At 34.6% G+C, this 16,383-nt stretch overlaps 1 pseudogene; it reads right to left on the bottom strand.

The window, feature by feature from the left end:
• Positions 1 to 5,580: 5,580 nt before the first annotated feature.
• LOC129892565 (purple acid phosphatase 2-like) lies at positions 5,581 to 13,801 on the bottom strand (annotated as a pseudogene).
• Between the last annotated feature and the right edge of the window lie 2,582 nt (positions 13,802 to 16,383).

Genomic DNA, 16,383 nt, shown 5'->3' with positions numbered 1-16,383 from the left:
ATGGTATGTATATACTGAATTACCATATCATACCGAAATTTTTGATACCGTGATTTTGGTATTATGATATTTGATATGGTATATGGATACATTTTAAACTTTTTTGGTATTTGAAATTTAAAAATAACATACCAAAATACCGAATAACATACGAAGTATATAGTTACATAAATAACATATATATTATTATTATTATTATTAAAATACTAACAAATATGCAACCTAATATTAGTATAAACTAAATGTTTAGAAGTTAAAACTTTGACTACTCAATTTTGATTGAAATGTATTTTAAAAGTAATTGATTAACAAAAGAAGTTGTTTGTACTTTCTTTTGAATATATATATAATTCTACATGTGTAATATTTTAGTATAATACAATTGAGATCATTTTTTGAATCGTTGAAGTTATAATACTCTATTATATGAGTATATATTAGTCGAAGTTAACAAACTATAATTACCGATTTTACCATACTGCAAAATACCAGAACCGAACTTCAAAATACTGAACCATACAGAATTAAATTGGTGTGGTAATGATATAATAGTTTTAAAAGCCGAATATCGAAATTACCGCGATTGAAGAATGTATCTCACGCGGCTCTATCCAATAGCGATCCGTGCGTACACGATAGATCATCATCCTTCTCTAAATCATGCATGTTGATTTGTTGTTGCGGTAACCTCCTTTGGTTCTATTCGCAGATTAGGAACATTCCTTGACTGCGAGTTAAACATTCGAAGATAGCTTCTGATTTTATTTTGCCTGAAATGAATCCCTTGCTTTGATAAGAAATATCTGAGTAAACAACCTTTGAGCTGAGGTAATATTCAATTTTGAGGGATAGCCTCGAATCGAAGTTTCAAATATCGTACCATATCATACCCTGCCCACCCCTAACTACAACTGTCTATATGGTGCCAAGCGCTTGTTTTCTAGTAGATTATGCTGGACATAAGAGTGACTTTCTCGTTAGTAATTTAGATGACTTTTTATTTTTTAAAATTTTCAATCCAATATCCATATCGGAGCTCGACTAATCTAAATTTGTGTCGCGTAGGGCTTATTTGGGGAAAGCGGTTTCTATCAAAAGACTTTGTAACGACCCATTAGGCCGTTTCAAGTATTAGAACTTCTTATTTCATAAAAGACTCATCTCGTAAATTTCTAATGGGTATTTTGGACTATTCGATAACTACAGTTATATGGTTGAGGGATAACTTTATTAAATAATGTAGTTAATGGGCTAAAGTAGTAATTTATTTAATACCCCATACCACTTGTTCAATACATATAAAAATATATTAGTGGGGTTTAGCTTTCATTTATTTATTAATTCATGATTAGTTGCCATAATTAATTAAAAGAAAACAAACAAAGAGAGATAAAAACTTACCTGTGGCGTTGAGACGAGAGCACGGTGCGTGAGGTAAGTGCTTCGAATTGTTTTTATCATCTAAATGCGTATTAGATTGTTAAGTTCATAAACAATTGCGGCAATTTGATCTCGTTAGTGTATGTGTCAGATGCTATATTTTTTTCCTTCTAAACGACAAGACAGTGACCAAACTTGTTATTAAGAAAATATGTAAAGGAGATTCGCCTTTAGTTTCTAGATGATGATACAGTAGACTAGTACTACTGATTCTACAAGCTTAACATAGAGATACACTTTCCATCAACCAATAATATTTCTAAACTTGTATTTTTGGTAATCTCTTATTTTCAGTAAGTTCTAAATTTTTCTTATATATAAAGGTGCCTTTTAGTAAATCATTAAGGACAATAGGTTGAATTCAGTATAGTTAGTAGATTAGTTTTATACAAAAATGTTTGTATATATTTATATTTTTGAAGTAATATTACCTGTAATCTTTGTATTGTATTATATGAATATTATTAGTTTTATGTTTTTTTAGAGGAATTAAGACTTAACTCTAGACTTAAAATTTAGGAAATTAATTATAAATTTAGGTGAGTTTTTGGGTTTAAGCTAGACATATAGTAATATAGGTGTCTACAGACTCATTTACTTACGGATATTGTATACTTGTTAGATTGGGAATGTTTTGAGGCATCGAAGAAAGGGAAATCATCGGTGAATTAGCTTGCTTGACTTGGGTTCTTCGATTGAGGTAGGTTATGATTTACTCTATATCATAGATAGATTCTTAATAGCGATTTATAGTCATTGAATAATGTGTGAAGTTTACTATGTATTTAATTGTTGTGGTTTAGATGGTTGTTATGTTGTTGTGATTGGTCTGAAATCCCAAAACCGTGAAATCCATAATCTTGAACTTGCCATATCAAAAATGGTATCTTGAATAAAGAATGCTTGATGAAATATTGTTGATGAAGTGAAATGTAATAATAAAGAATGATAAATTAATTATATTTGGATCGGGTGTCACGAACCGACACGGTATATTTGGATCGGGTTGTCACATTCCGGCACGGTATGTTTGGATCGGGTGTCACATTCCGGCACAGTATATTTGGATCTAGTATCACGTTTCGGCACGGTAATATTAAAGGAAAACAAATTAAAATGACTTAATGCTACCCAATTTCCAATAACTCATTTCCCAAAAAAGTGTGATGTAGAGGCCTGAGTCCTCATGTGTGATCTTAATATTGTTGACCGGCTATGTAATTTTTCATTGTGTTGTCACTTGATCTTGATCTTGATCTTGTTGGTTGTCACATGTTAAGTGTTATGGTTGATTTCCCGCTATTACTTTATGCATATTGATTTCTATTTTGAGTCGGCAAATGATACCTACTCAATACATATTGTCCTGTACTAACCCTACTCGTATTTTTCTTTGTTTTATTTTGTGGAGTGCTGCGAGTGTTCCATCGACTTCGACTCGACCTCAGCTCTAGCAGTGTCCAGCACATCAGGTTCCAGGGTGAGTTATTCTTTCTAGCTCGTGTTGGATTCTCTCGGGTATGGCATGATGTTTTTTGGACACAGTAAGTTATTTATTTATTCTGGTGTTTGATATTTTTAGACTTAGTATTTTAGAATTAGATGCTCTTGAAGTGATGACTTTCAGGTTTTGGGAAAACGTATCTAATAGACTTTAGTGGTTTAACACTCCCATAAATTGAGCTTCTGCGTTATTGTCATATTTTATGAGTTGGAGTTTGTATCGTTGGTTCTCCCACTTAGGAGGTTAAGTGTGGGTGCCACTCATGACCCATTTTGGATCGTGACAAACTTTTTTCATACTCAAGACTCGAAACCAATTTAGATGAATTTTCGTTTGTGTTCATGCAGTGATTTGGAAAGCTTAAGGCCTCCTCCTTTTTCAGAACATTTAATAGAATGAGATACTGAACAAGCACAGGTAAGCTTTGATCACATGGTCTTTATTAATGTCATGACTTCCATTTTATCATTATTTAACAGAGTACATATGTCATTGCCATCCAATATCAATTTTTGGTACAGAAGATATACAGGACATGTATGGAACATTATAACAATAATTATGTTGAAAACATATCAAGTTGAAATCTTTCTTTGAATAAAAATATGTAGAGTGTAACTAGTGAAGGATCAAACAGGTGTGGCTGAAAGCTTATTCCTCAGAGGAACGTTTAACCTTGCATTATTCAGATGTCTTCTCAGCTATGTACCTGATGGGACTTTGAACAAGCCTTGGCATTTGGACGAAATATTATGTCTTCGGTTTGCCTATTAACTCAAACATGAAGGCTGGAAATTAGAAAAACTTTCAACACTAGTCATGTTTAGCATTCTGGCACATTCTTTACCAATGCAACACTACTAAACACTTTGCAACATTTTTGTGTAGTTTAAATAGTAGATGTTCATTTAATTTACAGAAAATCATTGGCAATAAAACATTTAACATAATATTATATTCATTATGAATAGTTTAATGTGTAATTTTTGTTGAGGATCCATTATAGTTTCAATTGGCAGGAGCAGAGAGAGCACATTCCAACAAACAATAATGTCATTTTGCTGATGACAGATTGTGTTCTCTCTCTCTTCTGTCAACAGAATTTCTCACTTTGAATCCTCAACCAAATCTCGTTTGTAAAAATTATTTACACAATCACTTATAACTTACAAGAAAATTCTTGATAATTTCTATGATAAACATTGATGAATAAACTATACAGATAGCATGAATTTTTATTTTTTTACGTTGTCAATGCATGTACCTTAACAACAACCACCTATGCCTCAGTCTCAAACGAGTTGTGGTTGCCTGGTTGGCTAAATGAATTCTCACTTTTTCTTTAAGTCCAACTCATATTGGTGCATGTAACTTAAATCCATATAAAAAAGAATTGATGAGCATGTAGGGACCAATAAGATAAAGAAATGACAAACTCTTAGGCTAGAGGGGAGAATGAGAAAAACACAAAGGAATAAAAGAAAGAACACTTGGTAACATGAGTGGCATGAAGATGATGAGTTACAAATAGTCAATTTATAGTGAAAATGAGAAGAGGCAAAAAGGGGCAAAAGATTTTTAATTCTCTGTTAGCTAATATTGGAAGGTACTTTGGATTTAGTGAATCTACTAAATAAAGGCAAAAATAAGTGAAGTTCCTTTTCATGTATATTTATTACAGCTTATGGCATTGGACAGAGGTAACCTGTAATAAGTACTGAAATTTGCATGGAATTAGTGTTGATGATAATGAACCTTCAAAGACAAAATTGATGTCAGAGTTATCTATTTTTAGTGTTAAAGATAATGACATATTGTAACACTGTCATGTATAAGCATCCAAGGACTGAACACTATTTAATTGTAGAGGAGAGTTTTATTTGGTTAAAGATGAAGAAGAAAAAATGATTATTTAAAAATTGAAGTTGAATAAACAAAAATCAGTCCCAAGATTGGGGATAGTTGCAACCTGACCAAGAAGAGAAGGCACAAGAAAATGAACCTGCACCTACTAAGGTTGAAGGAATACTCTCTCATTCCCATATTAATTGTCATATTTTCTTTTTACACATCCTTTAAGAAATCATAATTAAAAATGTTTTTTACTAATTTACCCTTAACTCTTTTTAATGTAGTCGTTTACTTTCAAAAACAATTAATTATAGGAGAAAAATAGAAAAAAAATTTAATTAATTGTACTTTGATTGGTAAATTGACAAATATTTTGTGACAGAACACAAACCCACCATGCATTTTCCAGTTTATAATAAAAGTTTGCTATATGTTTAACTTGATAACTGTCCAAAAAATTAGCCAGAAATACTTCTTCTTTGTCAAAATTAATGAGAATTTATTTGAGTTTCAACTTGACATTTGGATAGTAAAATTCTTAAGTTTAAAATATTCAGTTTTATGAAAGCTGGCCTGTTGAAATGAAAAACAATTGTCACCTTAATATAGATATATAGCTCGAAAATTTGACATTCAACATGAATTGATTTCTAACTCAATTCACTCATCATATTGAAAATGAACCCTAATATAAACAGTTAACGAAAGTACCCGACGAACTAATCTAATAGAATACATAGTTTCTAGGAAAATAACAACTGCACTGCCTACCAAACATATTATTTTCAAGACATAGAGCTGGTCTCCTTTTTAGGATACCAGTATCTATTGTAAATCCACAGAGAATCTGCTGCAACTCGTTCACTGTCTTGGTTACGATGCCAAGTATAATAGGCGTGAGTCCTGTTAATTTCAAGAATTGCATGACCAAAACTTGCTTCGCGTTAAGCTGAATAGCTTGGCTGTGTTTCTGAAAAACTGCACAAACAAAAACAAGGCAGACTCCCATCAGAAACTCTTCTCATTACATCAGATTAAATAAAAATGAGATCAGGACGATTATATAGAAGTCTAACTTGTTAGCAATGCCTTCAATATTTCCTATTGACATATTCTCTTAATCAGTTAGTAGTTAGTGGTGTATTGTGTATATTGTGTAGTTGGTTGTGTAAGTGTATAATTAGTTAGTTGTTAGTGTGGGCCCTACTGATTTTGTGTGGTTGTTAGTAGAGTAAGTATATGTATTAACAGTGTGAGTAGGTGAAGAATACACTTCACTTTACTCTTTCTTCCTCACAGATGAAATGAAAAATCCCCAATCTTCTCTCTCAATCTCTTAGGTCATTTTCCAAAATCATCCATATCTTTCAACCTCCATTCCAACATGGTATCAGAGCGGGTCATCGATTGAGGAATTCGCCGTTGAAGCTGAAGCTCTGCCGTTGCCGACGAAGCTGAAGCTCGGAGCTGAAAACCATGGGTGACCGTTCACAACCATAAACATCAAGTGAGAACATGGCCATCCTTCGTATGTGCACCCATCGGACACATCAGGATGTGTATTGGCACCGGTGAAACTCACCGAATCTGAAAACTATGGAGTGTGGAGTCGAGCCATGAGGATCTCTCTTCCAGCTAAGAAGAAGCTAGGGTTCGTGACTGGTACATGCACGAAGGAATCATTCGACGAATCGCTTCATGAACAGTAGGAAACCGTGAATGTGATTGTGCTTTCGTGGATTATGAACACAGTATCAGAGAACCTATTGAGCGGAATTGTATATGCGTCAAATGCACATTTAGTCTGGCAGGATCTGAAGGAAAGTTTTGACAAGGTAAATCGAGTACGAATCTTTCAAGTACACACAGCCATTACAAATCTCAAACAGGGAACAAGTCCAGTGTTAGTGTATTTCTCCAAATTGAAGGAGTTGTGGAGTGAATCTGATTTGATAGCTCCTTCTCCGAACTGTGGCTGTCCAAAGTCTAGGGACTATATTGAGTATCTACAAGAGCAGAGGTTAATGCAATTCTTGAGCGGTTTGAATGAAGCATACGACCAAGCTAAGCGACAGATCTTGATGAAGTCAAATGCACCATCTGTGAATCAAGCCTATGCTCTAATTGTGCAGGATAAAAGTCAACAAATAAATGTTGAAAGGTCCAATCCCATAGCAATGCAAGCCAAAATAAATGATAACTATAAGGGAAACAATTCAATGTATTGTGAGAATTGTCATATGCGAAACCATACAAAGAAGGAGTGTTACAAACTTGTTGGCTATCCTTCAGAAAGGGATGGCAGAGCCAACAGAAAAGGGGAAGGTACCTATGATAGTTACAGGAAGGATAACAACCATCGTGATGGATGGAGGAAGGATAGCTACAGAGAAAGGTACAAGAGGGATAACAGTGAAGGATGTAGAAAATAAACACATGCTACAATGGCTAGTAATGCAGATTGCTTCGAAGGGAAATATGCAGGTAAGGATGATCAGTATGCTGATGACAACAACAGAAAAGGCGATGGCAAGCTCAATCATCATGATTCAGAGAATCAACACAAGTATCATGACAACAACTCTGAGGAGTATCAAGCACATATGACAGGTATTGTGACTTGTTTGATGTCCCAACTAGAAGGATGTGACTGGATAGTTGATTTCAGAGCCTCTCATCATGTTACTGCAAATGAAAAAATGCTCAAGAATATTCATAACCTGCATAATAGTAAAGGAGTAAGGATGCACCTGCCAAATGGAAGCACATTGCCAATTACACACATAGGAAGTGTAGAACTATTTGGCCAGGAGAGAATCACAAATGTGTTATTTGTGCCTGATTTTAAATACAATCTATTATCAGTATCATAATTAACCAAAAATCTATGTTGCTCAGTTAATTTTTTCCCTGATCACTGCATCTTTCAGGATCTATACAGTGGCAGGGTAAAGGGGATTGGTAGATTGCAAGGAGGACTGTACATTTTCCAAGGGACAGCTGAAGACTCTAATGAACAAAGCATAGAAGATATGAGGCAAGTCTATCTAGCAGATGCTGATGAAAGGTGCAGCTTGTGGCATAGAAGACTGGGCCACCCTTCCATATCCACTATGAAGACTATGGCAAAATTCCAAAATAAGATTGACAGAAATGTACATAACAATTGTAGAATATGTCCATTAGCAAAGCAAACCAGACTACAATTTCCTATAAGCATCTCTAAAGCAAATCAGCCTTTTGAACTATTACACCTAGATTTGTGGGGTCCTTATAAAACTCCCACTTTTGACAAGGAGAATTATTTTCTCACTATTGTTGATGACCATACCAGATATACTTGGATTCATTTGTTGCAGCTGAAGGCTGAAGTAATTGTAGTTTTGAAGTAATTTCTTGTCCTTGTGAATACTCGATTTAATTGCAAAGTTAAGACCATTAGGTCTGACAATGGCACTGAGTTCTTTAACTCTCAAAGTTGTGAGTTATTGCAGAGTCTAGGGATAATTCATCAGAGCAGCTGTCCTTAACACCTCAACAAAATGGGGTGGTTGAGAGGAAACACAAGCAGATCTTGGAGATGGCAAGAGCCATTAAATTTCAAGCAGCATTTCCAATAAAGTACTGGTGTTTTTGTGTTAAAACTGCAATTTACCTTATGAACAGGTTGCCATCTAGTGTTCTGAAGGAATGTACTCCTTATGAATTGTTGCATCACAGCAAGGCATCCCTTGATCATCTAAGGGTACCTGGCTGCTTATGTTTTATTTCTACACTGCCCAGGTCTGACAAATTTGCTCATAGATCCAAGGAGACTGTATTCATGGGGTTTTCAAAAATACAAAAGGGCTACATTGTGCTTGACTTATCTACTAACAAATTTTTTGTTAGCAGGGATATGGTGTTTTATGAGACTGACTTTCCTTTTAGCAAATTTGCAGACTCAGAGGAGAGCACATTCCTTCAACTGAGCCATGTTGATCCTCTATATGATTCCTCTGCTCCTGCTCACATTTTCTAGACTCCACTAGTAGCAGCAAGGGAGGCACACTCAGTTGAAAATGATGATGGTGATGCTACTGCAGATACATATATTATGGATGCTGAGGCTGCTGAAGCTAAACCATTGCAAGCAACTGAACATCCATTGCAGCATGGCAATGCTACTTCTGCTGTCACTGGCAACAGACCAATCAGATCAACCAAGCAACCTGGATGGTTGAATGATTATGTTGTCAACACTAGTCAGGATCACATCTATTCTATCAGCAAGTATCTAACATATGCAGGAACATCAGAAAACTATAGAAGCTATTTAGCAAAATTCTCTGCCTTAACTGAACCAAAAAATTTCAAGGAGGCTTCAAGGGATGCAAGATGGTTAGAAGCTATGCAGCAGGAGATCAAAGCCTTTGAGTATAATCATACTTGGAAGGTTGTTGTTCTTCTAAATGGTAAAAATGCAGTTGGCTCTAAATGGGTATACAAGATCAAATATAAGGAAAATGGAGAAGTAGAAAGATTCAAGGCAAGGTTGGTGGCAAAAGGATACAGTCAAAAGGAAGGTTTTGATTATCATGAGACGTTCTCCCCAGTGGCAAAGATGGTCACTATGAGATCAGTGATTTCACTGGCAGCCTCAAAAGGATGGAAACTTCATTAAATGGATGTATACAATGCTTTCTTGCAAGGAGATCTTTATGAAGAAGTGTATATGGAGCTACCAGAAGGGTTCAAGAGACAGGGGGAGACCAAAATGTGCAGGTTGTTGAAGTCCCTGTATGGCCTCAAACAGGCATCAAGACAATGGAACATCAAGTTGACTGATGCACTGATATCTGCAGGGTTCACACAAAGCCTTCATGACTACTCACTCTTCACAAGGAAGTCAGGTAACAACATTGTCATAATACTTGTATATGTAGATGATATTCTCATCACTGGAGATAGCAATAGCCTCATAGAAGCATCAAAACAGATTCTGCAACATGACTTCAGAGTGAAGAACTTGGGGAAACTTAAATATTTTCTTGGCATAGAAGTTCTGAGATCACAACATGGCATCATCCTTAATCAAAAGAAATACATATTGGAGCTAATATCAGAAATGGGCCTAGGAGGTGCAAAGCCAGCTGCTACACCACTAGAATCTGGAAGCAAGTTGACCACTGTGGAATATGACAAGGCTGTTGGAGCTGAAGGAGATGAAGTTTTGGAAGAAGTCTCAAAATATCAAAGGCTGATAGGAAGACTGTTGTATGTTACCATAACCAGGACAGACATTAGCTTTGCAGTCCAAACACTAAGTCAATTCATGCAAGAGCCTAAGACATCACACTAGGAAGCAGTTGTCAGAGTAGTCAGATACCTGAAAAATGCACCAGGACAGCGCCTTATTTTCAGAGCAAAAACAACACAAGAGATAACTTATTGGTGTGATTCAGATTGGGCAGCTTGCCCCAACACAAGAAGATCTATCACAGGCTATGCTGTTAAGTTTGGAGAGTCACTTATCTCTTGGAAATCGAAGAAGCAGCAATCAGTATCCAAGAGCTCAGCTGAAGCTGAATATAGAAGCATGACAGTTGTTGTTGCAGAAATTACTTGGCTGCTGGGCCTATTTAGTGAGCTTGGAGTGGAAGTTTATCAGCCAGTAGTTGTTTGGAGTAATAGCAAGGCAGCGATTCAACTAACAGCTAATCTAGTTTACCATGAGAGAACAAAGCATATTGAAATCGATTGTCACTTCATAAGGGACAAGATAAAAGAAGGTATCATCAAAGCGGCATTTGTGAAGACAAATGATCAACAAGCAGACCTTATGACAAAGGGACTGAGCAGACAACAACATGTATATTTGATGGACAAGTTGGGAGTGTTGGACATCATGCACCCTCTAACTTGAGGGGGAGTATTGACACATTCTCTTAATCAGTTAGTAGTTAGTGGTGTATTGTTAGTAGTTAGTGGTGTATTGTGTATATTGTGTAGTTGGTTGTGTAAGTGTATAATTAGTTAGTTGTTAGTGTGGGCTCTACTGATTTTGTGTGGTTGTTAGTAGAGTAAGTATATGTATTAACAATGTGAGTAGGTGAAGAATACACTTCACTTTACTCTTTCTTCCTCACAGATGAAATGAAAAATCCCCAATCTCCTCTCTCAATCTCTTAGGTCATTTTCCAAAATCATCCATATCTTTCAGCCTCCATTCCAACATTTCCACCATCCCCAATTGTTATGTATATAGGCGCGGAAGAATCTTCAATTGGAGTACTCCGTCCATTTGTGATGTTGTACATAACATTTGATACTTGCTCCTACGAAATTGTTCATGTGACATACACCATTAATAAAGGCTTATAAATTGGTTTAAGGATGAAATTTTGTAAGATAAGAACTGAGGGGCGCCTACCGAACGTTCATAAGAATGAACATGTCCAGCAAACACCATGTCAACCTTGTTCTGAACAAACCAGGACTCAAATATCACTCTCATGCTTTCACCTTCCATATAATGGTAGTTGTTACTGTTGTACCATGGAGAGTGAAGCAGAATAATTAGCCACGGAGTTTCAGCTCTGTTAACCTTCGGGAATTCTTATATTGTGGAGTATATTTACTTGAACAACATTATATTAAGTGAGTTACTACACAAACTGATACTACTAACAAAACATGTTGAGAAAATTTAAGTTAAATAGTACTTACCATAGGTTGAATAAGAGGATAGAACTATTATATAAGTCGATGCACGTTTGATTGAATTGAATATCAAAGAGGAGATGTACTCTTAGATGCCTTATAGGGTACATGATACCTATGCATGTATGGCTTGAATGGAGTATTTTCACCCTAAAAACATCGAAAACACACACAGACACATTCAAAAAGAGTTCTTGTTTTATGTACTATTAGTAACACATTGAATTATAAATGTAAGGAAGCATTACAATCTCAGGAGCAAAATCCAGTTCATGATTGCTAACAGCAGTAATCCAAGGTTGATAGGAAGCACTCTTCTCAATGAAGCGGGCAAAAGTATCCCATTTCACATTGTCGTGAAACAGGTAATGATCTGCATATTATAAATCACCAACAAACAACATAGCTTGACCTTTTGGGTTAGACACATAGTAATCCAACGTTTGATTTGAGTCAAAAGTTTGCCCCAAATCCCCTGCATCCAAGTACATCACATTGTAAAAGACAAACGCGGATGCATCCAAAGACGGATATAGAATTTAAACTTAAGGTTAAACTCATAAGAAATCTGAAATCATGGATTAGAATTTTATATTTGTTGAAATTTTACTACGGCTTTTGCACATATATGTCAAAAATACTGATTTCCGTTGGACCTATTTTTCAAAAAGCTACATTCACCTTTGTATGAAAATCAACTTCTCTAGTACTCAGTACTCACTGATTATCAAATGTGTAAGGAACATCTGGTCCAACTTTTGGTGGAGTTGTGAATGGGAATCTCCGACTAGAATTATGTTCTCCCAGTTGATATATGTATGTCACATTATACTGCATTTTGACAAAAATAAAAGTTGTAATAATCTATGTCAAAGAATCAAAAGCAACTAGAAAAAACACAAGAACTCATTAGTATATATACCTTTAGTCGTTTGATTGTGTCATGGTGGATATAACCTGAAGTGTAATTATAGTATTTATAAGATGTGATCATAGCATGAGCCTTGTGTTTGTGATGATGCTTGGCCCCTTCTTCCCAATAGGTCACATATTTTGATTGGCTCTTTAGTGGTGTTACCTATGAAACAATCACACTTCTTCCTATATGATCTCCTGGTGTTATATGAACCTGCATTGCCACCCACTCAAATGCCAATTTATGCAACAACAAAAAAGATAATACTAGAATGTTACTTGTGTTTTAACAATCTGGTATTCAAAATTTATTGGATCCACTAATCCAGATTTAGACAGAGTAGGGCTCATTTAGAGAATAACCAGCAATTTCTTCGTTTCATGAAGTGATCTCAGTCCACTACAACAAATAATTTAGTAAAAATAATATAATATAACAACAACAACAACCCAGTGAAATCCCACAACGTGGGTCTGGGGAGGCTAAAGTGTACGCAGACATTACTCCTACCAAGGTAGGACGGTTGTTTTCGAAAGACCCTCGCTCAATAAAAGCATAAAAAGAGGTGAGATAAGGCTAAGAAATTCAAAGCGATATGGAAAAATAAATAACGAAAGCGACACAGATAAAATAGAGTAATCAAAGTACATACAGTAATAGATAATAACAGAAATCAGAGCACTAGAAATTGTAATGCGCTTACTAATAAGGAAGAATAACGAGACTATATATTCCGAAAAATAATATAATATAGATATTCAAAATATTTTTGCAGCAATTTATTGTGCTAAATATCTCTTTTGTTGTAGTGTCCATATCACCAGTCTACCAAGGGCATATGTGACATAGAATTTATGGATTCATCGTAAATCAAATGGATTGTGATAAAATTTTAAAAAAATTTCAAACTTGTAAAGTTCAAATCATTGATGAATCCTCCTTTATTCATCACAACCTATGGTGATAAACTACATTATTAATTTGTGAATTTGTTAGAATAAAATTAATTGGACCACCAAGGAGTGTGTATAACAACTGATTTGGTGTGATCAAATTTCTTTTTATGGTAGCTCTAACCAGTATCTTACTTTTTTGGTAGGTTTATTCCTCAAATAGTATGACATTACAATGACAGAAAACAACATTGTACTCATCAAAAAAATATGGTACGATATAATATACAACACAATATACTCGGATGCATTTTTTAATGAAACAATACATAATAACCATAAACAAAGTGCAAAAGATTTTTTTAAAAAAAATTAATTGGTGACGAGAAAGTGAACCTGCTCAGGGGAATTATAACCAGGGGGAGGAAGAAAATATTTAATTGACATGTCAATAGAGGCTTCGGATTTTCTGATATAAGTGCTTGTAACACCTCCATTGCAAAAATCAAAAACTTGCACCAATAAGAAAAATATGATTATCCAATGCATTGTTATATATAATAATAAAGTCTAATGGTTTTTTCTTAACCAATAAAGAATTAATATAATGCTTATATTTAACTCTAAGTAGCAATTACTGGGGTGTTATAAAACAAACTACTTGGATGTTATAAAACAAACTAACTTAACAAATTAATAAGAAAGAGAGATAGTAAAAGAAAAAAAGAGAGTTGAAAGAATATGAGTTTGCATTTCATTGCAGATTCAATGCCTTTTATAGGCAAATTTTGTTAAAAAAAAAGACCGAGCTACAGTATAAAATGGGTGAAAATACTATTCACTACAGTGAAAGTGGGTTCCATGGACATTCACTTTTTGACTTGTTTTACAACACCCCCCCTTGAATGTTCATGTACAAAAGAAAAATATGTACATAATTATTTATAATACACATTGTTTGCTCCTATGATTACTTTCATTATGAAGACCATAATTTCATCCTCTCTGCTTGAGTTACTTGCAAGTTGCCTTCTTGATTGAAGTTCATCAAAAGATAATGTTCCTCGTTAAAACCTTATTAGGAAAAATCTGGTGGGAAAAAACCTAATGAAGGAAAAAAAGTACACACATCTGATAATATGCATTGAGTGTTGCCTCATTAAAAACCTTACCAGGAAAACCCAGTGGGACAAAACCTTGGTTAAGAAAAAAAAAGTACAACGCGTATTTTACTCTCCTATGATGAAAACTTCATTTGATAATTTGGAGATGACGCATTCCAATCTTATATCTTTATTTCTCAAAAGTTGATTTTGATAATGCCTTTGTGAATAAATCTGCAAGATTATCACTCGAAAGAACTTGTTGTACATCAATATCACAATTCTTCTGGTGATCATGTATGAAAAATAATTTTGGTGAAATATATTTCGTTCTCTCTTTTTATGAAGCCACCTTTCAATTGAGTTATGCATGCAACATTGCCTTCGAATATAACTGTGGGTCCTTTGACATCATTTTTCAGGCCGCATCTTTCTTTGATGAACTGTATCATCAATCTCAACCACACATATTCTCTACTTGCTTCATGAATTGCTATTATTTCTGCATGATTTGAAGAAGTAGCAACAACAGACTGTTTTGTAGATCAACATAATATAGCAGTTCCTCCGTATTGTAAATAAATAGTCTGTCTGAGATCGAACTTGTCACGACCCAAGCCTAGGGCCTAGACATGACATGGCGAATGAGGTACCCAAAAGTACCTCAATCAAGCCTCTTAACATTCTTTTAGCCTTTCATAGGTAATGATGATAAACAAGCGAAAATCATAATAGTAAATCTTCAACTTACATATGTCCAACAATACCTCTAACTATTAGATTTAATGGGCCTAAGACAAGTCCCTAGCTCACCCTCAATCATAATAGAAGAAATTCCATAATAAAATATCTTAACATATCATAAACTAGAAAGATAAAGGAGTATTGTTCCCGGAACATGGGAACTCACCAAAAGTAGTCTTCAATGGAATATCAACTAGCCACATGGAGGAGAACGAGGAAGAGCACTGATCCCTACATGGTGATATCATGTAGGCAAAAGAGTATGCGTTAGTACTTTGAATGTACTAAGTATGTAAGGATGCATGAACATTGAAGAAACATTAAAAACATTTATGTAATATGGAACATAATTTAATGTATGCATAATAAATCATATAGATATCCTTTAAAACATTCATTTTGTGGGAAATTAACCATAACCGAAATTTAAGATCATGTAAGCTATTACATGGAATCCAACATAACCCCTTACGTTGGCCGGGGAGACTACTTGCCGGGTAGAACTCTGTCAACTTCATTCGTTTCTTTAACTTTAACTTTAAGAGCTATTTATGGATCCATTAGCCTAAGCCTACAAGGGCTCCTATGTTGGCACATAGTTAATGAGACAAGGGGTTGCTACTAGGATTCCCTTACCGAATCCCACCTCAATGTCTCATTCGGTGCTAAGTCAATCCCACGGAATAGTTTAATACTTCAAAATATTCATAGCATATAACTTGAGAATTCAAACATCATATTCGGTAGAATAGCTCATTAAAACATTTGATAATTCAAATATGCAAGAATTGTCCTTATTGCATAAAAAATTCATCATTCATATCATTTCATCATTCTTTCATTTCATAAGACTCCCTTTTTGATCATAGATATTTCTTTCATAAACATTTATTTGGCTCAAAGCTTTCAAGTCCAACTTTATTAAAAACATAGTAAAACTAGGTGGTTTCAAATTACTTCAACTTGCAAATATGTATGTAAATAAATATACATAAATACTTTGAAATCCATTAATAAAAAAATCATGCCTTAAACAACCCACTATGAATTTCAAGAACCTTTAAATAGATAAATAGAGGAATTACTTGTAAACCATCAATTCATACATATAAAATTATGTTGCATCAAAATATACCAATAATCATTAGTTGAACCATGATTCATACTATTAAGTAAAAATAAGAATTACCATAAGAAAATATTACTTGAAATCAAGAGACTTAATTGAAA

This window comes from Solanum dulcamara, chromosome 6, assembly GCF_947179165.1.
Source record: "Solanum dulcamara chromosome 6, daSolDulc1.2, whole genome shotgun sequence".
NCBI classification, from domain to species: Eukaryota; Viridiplantae; Streptophyta; class Magnoliopsida; order Solanales; family Solanaceae; genus Solanum; species Solanum dulcamara.
Note: the sequence above shows the minus strand (reverse complement) of the source record. Positions and strands in the feature narration are given on the sequence as shown.